This window comes from Buceros rhinoceros, unplaced genomic scaffold (genome assembly GCF_000710305.1).
Source record: "Buceros rhinoceros silvestris isolate BGI_N320 unplaced genomic scaffold, ASM71030v1 scaffold8244, whole genome shotgun sequence".
NCBI classification, from domain to species: Eukaryota; Metazoa; Chordata; class Aves; order Bucerotiformes; family Bucerotidae; genus Buceros; species Buceros rhinoceros.
The window spans coordinates 17,084-21,901 of record NW_010408786.1 but is presented as its reverse complement, the minus strand read 5'-3'; the positions used below and the strand labels follow the sequence as shown (position 1 = coordinate 21,901).

Genomic DNA, 4,818 nt, shown 5'->3' with positions numbered 1-4,818 from the left:
AATGACCCCCCCCCCTCCCTCCCTCTCCCCCCTCTCCCCGCCCCCACTCCATTTCTTTAGGTCCTGAGGACTTAATGGTATCAGTCTGTGATTAAGAATATCAGTGGCTTCTTGCTTACTTCGAGCTGTTTTATCTCAGCATGGTCTTTACACGGGTGCATAGGTGTCAGCACTGTGCCACATCATCTTACTCAACACTGAACAAATGGGTTTGATCTGCATTTTATATTCCTCTCATCACACAACAAAGAAAATATTTTCCCAGACAGCTTCAGGATCAAGTTCAGGAAAAATCCTCCTCATCTTTGTTAGTGCTGTAAGTGAACGACTAAACCACTGGCCAGGTCCTAACTGGCATAATCCTGAGGATAAATTAAATGAACAGGGTGGAAAAATACTGGAGGTGAGACCACGACAACATAAGAAATTTCCAGATGTCACTGATGGTAATGTAAGAAGCACACCAAAGTTATAACTAGCACTGTGAGGGCAGGCTGGATCCCACAGGTGCTCAAGGGAGAAGTGACCGAAGTTTAAGGTGACTGGAGGAAATTATTTGGGACCTTTCAGAGATTGTAGTATTGCAAGGACAACAGTACCTAGGTGACCGCATCAGCATTACCAAGGCATAGAAGGCCAAGAGGGACTAGGCAACAGAATCACAAAATCTGTAGCAAACCTGTGAAGGTAATTAGGGACAGGTTGTTTATTTGAGAGAAGACTTGGCCAGAGAAACCAAAGTGGTGAAAAAGAGTATCAAGATACAGTAAGAGAAATAACAGCGTGTACAAATCATGTCTTTCTGGGGATAACTGCTGAGCAGTCCTATGTCTGATCACCACAGCCTAAACTGGACTGACTACGTGACTAATGTTGCTGTCCTTGAAGAGGCAGAGGTCACCAGTATTGAGGCCATGTTGCTGAAAACGCAGCTGCGCTGGGCAGGGCACATCTCCAGGATGGCAGATCACCGCCTCCCTAAGATTGTGTTCTACAGTTAACTCGCCACCGGCTGCCACAAGAGAAGAGCTCCAAAACGGAGGTATAAGGAGCTCCAAAGAGGAGATATAAGGACTCTCTGAAACAATACCTCAGCCTTGGCCATATTGACCACCATCAGTGGTCCACCCTGGCCTCCAATCGGGAGATTTGGAGACGCACCATACATAACGCTGCTGTTTCCTTTGAGAGCACGCGTAGAATCAGTCTCAAGGAGAAAAGACAGCGCAGAAAGAACCGTGCCTCGACTGTACCACCCAAGGAGACCTTCCGCTGTGCTCTTTGCAACCGGTCTTGCCTATCCCGCATTGGCCTTTTCAGCCATCAGCGCACTTGCAGTAAGCGTGGGGAAAGCCCTTCCCAAATCTTCGTCCGCGAAGCCAAGCCATGATGATGATGAAAGCAGGACAATAAACCAAACCTTTTGAAGTTTATTTGTATAGGATTCATTTCACCGAACTTGAAAACAAAATGCTTAGGTGTTTAGCACGACCTGGTCACTGCAACATGCACAATGGAAAGAGAGATTGTTTCAGCAAGGAACTCTTGTACCAGATGCGAAACACTGGTGTCTGGACAGACCAGCCAAGGCAGGCAGTGTCACCTGGCTATACGCAAAACTTACAACGATGATATAGCTTCTGGTATATCTCATTGGTGGAGCTACTAAATATGCTAATAATAAGTGACGTAATATAATAATTAATGTGATTGCATAACCTAGGTGCCTTCAATTAGATGAGATAGCTGCCAAGAGGCCTTCCTCTACCCTAATGTTTCTTTCTGATGTCATTTTATGTTCTATCAGTACTTACCTTTGGAATCTTTACGTGACATCAATTAATTGAAAAAAAAAAGTCTTTTGCTCCTGATATCATTACATTATATGGCAAAAACATCATCAATATTAACTCATTTGAGCTAGCAATTGTGACAATATTATTCACTGTAATATGTTTTTTTCACCTAGAGGTCATCGTGGAGTGCCAGAGCCATTCTGGATGCCAGAGCCATCCAGTTGTAACTACTGGATACTACTAGAAAATAATGACTTATTCAGCCAAACTCCGTCAAATGCGTAAGAGAAATAGGAATCTGCGCTGCATTACATTTGCAGGTAAAACTAATTAACGTACAAACTAAATACCACTATAAGCAAACACAGTTCTAGCTAACACTAGCAGTTCTCAGAAAACTATGCATGGTTTAGTTTCGAAATACTTAAATTCTTGAATTGGCCTTTTGTTCCTGCATAGTTTAGTTATTCAGTTCAATGATTTTACCTCCTCTACCAAAGCAAATTTTGAACCAGAGTTCTTCTTATAAAGTTCTTCATATTCTTCATTCACACACTGTTGTGTGCTGCTGTGTTAGGCAGCACTGTAGGGACCCCAAGCACAAGAATATTCACAATAGTAACATTAACATGATGCTTAAATTGCAGGTTGCACAGTACAACATGCAATAGCAAATACAGTGGAATATTCATATGTAAATTAGGAAACCATATCCTGCGTTTCATTTCAGCATAAAAATACAGGCTTCAGAAATGGAGTCAGTGAAATGACCATAGCAGGGTATACCCTCAAATAATCTAAATTAATGAATGGGTTAACTGCTGCTTGCTAGGTCTGGTTCTGTAAGGGAGGAGTGGGGCATAAAAAAAAGCCTGAAATTTAAGGCAACTATTTGTGCCTGACTTCAATGCAATGTCTTGTACCTCTGCCATCACATAATTCAATCTGGAATTTGGTAGATACCCTGTGGTTTAAGTTAGAACAACTTTTGCAAATAAACAAATCAACGAGAGGAAGCATTGATTTTCCCTAGAATGCCACACAATTTGACCTTTTCAGAATCTGCATGTGGGTTAATCTGGCAGAAAAAACAACCCTGACTAAGAAGCACATTATGCATTTCCCACATACTGTTTTACATATTATACAAAAAATACTATTATTAAAATGGCAAAGATAACAGGTAAGGGGGAACACTGATTTTCAGTAACTTCGTGCACTTAAGCACATTAAAAATGTAAATGTATTCATGTCACACACCAGGGAAAGAAGAGAAGATATAGCAATACACAATATAGATTGTTTTGGGGTTTTTTATTACAATTTGTTGTTTTCCCACTGAAGTCAAGAAAAGATGCTTATTTTCTCAGTTGCTCTACTTATCTGACCTATGAGTCATGCATTTTCACTTCATAGTGTACAAAATATTTTAAGCACCTCTTTATACAATGATTATTTCTTAGCAGGGTTTTTCCTTAAAAAAAATAGCAGTCAGCAGGTAGTGGTGCAGCAAATTCTAAAATAAAGAGCTGCTAGAGCTGCTTAGGGAGAAGGATGTGGATCTAACTTGAGCCACAGTCAGATGTCAGAGTTGAGGTCTGAGTTTACTGGGACTTTCTCGTTCCTTGTGCACATACTTCCCCTCAATACTGCCTACTGGCAGGTGGATACAATCCTCTGCTTAGTCCAGACTCCCGGCTTATGCAGTGCTAAGTCACACACGGCTTTGCAGAGAGGTAGAGGGTGTTTCCTGGAGAATCAAAAGGCTGAAAACGTGCTTTCCCACAGCCATGCATTGCCACAAGAGGGTCTCTCACATGAGCACATCCCCACTGCAACCCCCAAAGGGGCAGTGGTGTTTGTAGACTGATGGAGCCAGGGTACCCATCAGGAAGGACATCAGCACCCCAAGCTTGTTTGTATTGTGTCAATACAAACACGTTAGAAAAGTTTAAGTCAAACCTAGACCTCAGCTTTTGAAGAAAAACGAAACGTTATAAACTACAGTGACACAACTGAGGGTAAAACCTTCTCTCATGACTTCAGCCAATATGAATTTTACATGTGTTTACATGTGATCACAGGATAAGTATGTGTATTTTATCAGAGATCTGCCTCGATGCTCTAAAGCAACAAGTTTCAGGAAAAATAGTTCTGCGTATTTGTAAACACCCAAGTAGAGACCTACTAGGTCTGGCTTTTCCTAGCTTCCAGTTTTGTGCTCTGATAACACAGAAACATAGCCTCTAGGAAAGACATGTAAAAATGATTAACCCTTAGATGAACACATTTCAAATGCACAAACTAGTCCTACTAAATAGGATATAACCTGAACCTTTGCTCAGGATGTAAACAAAACATTGAAAATATTTCTCAAGGTTTTAAAGCATTTTGGAAAGAGTTTTTGCACAGTCCTCCTGTGCATGCTCTAAGCCTGTGGATGCTACCAGTCCAGATGAAGTCTTGTTAGCAGAAGGTCTGAGGTAAGAAAGCTTCATTTCTGCATCACTCCGATGAGGAAAGATGGCAGAGGCTGGTTCAGGTCTCGCTTTTATTCCAGGAAAAATAATGAGTGACCTAGGTTTATAGCAGCATTAGTGATCTCACAGGCATGATTTCACTATCCAGACACTGTCAGTGCTCGTGGTGTTTGTTCTACTGCATCAGAAGGAAAAGAAAAGCAGTTTTATACTGCCTGGCAATAGGCTTTGTTGGGCAGATTTCTTAAGCTGCCTAAGTAACTCCCACACAACGCAGAAGTCTACAGGGCATCTTTAAGCAAAACCCCACACACATTATACCATTTTTTTTTTCAAAATTTCAGACCTAGTTTTTCATTGTTCAGTTAAAGCCTGGTTTATTTAGACATGCAAGCTTTCATATAATCCTCCTTCTTTCAGAAAAGCAGTCAGGCACATACTTAGATCCCACAGTTTTCAAGAAAGTAAAACCAATTGATTTGATAGTTAAGAATGAGCTCAACTAAATCAGGGCTTTTACACCTGTAAAAATAACACTGCTG

At 41.2% G+C, this 4,818-nt stretch overlaps 1 protein-coding gene across 1 annotated transcript in view; it reads right to left on the bottom strand.

Moving 5' to 3' along the window:
- The window catches only part of LOC104492420 (potassium voltage-gated channel subfamily KQT member 5-like), a gene marked incomplete at its 3' end in the record, with an annotated part of 42,320 nt that overhangs the window by 32,704 nt on the left and 4,798 nt on the right, over positions 1–4,818 (bottom strand). The gene's annotated exons all lie outside the window — the stretch shown is intronic.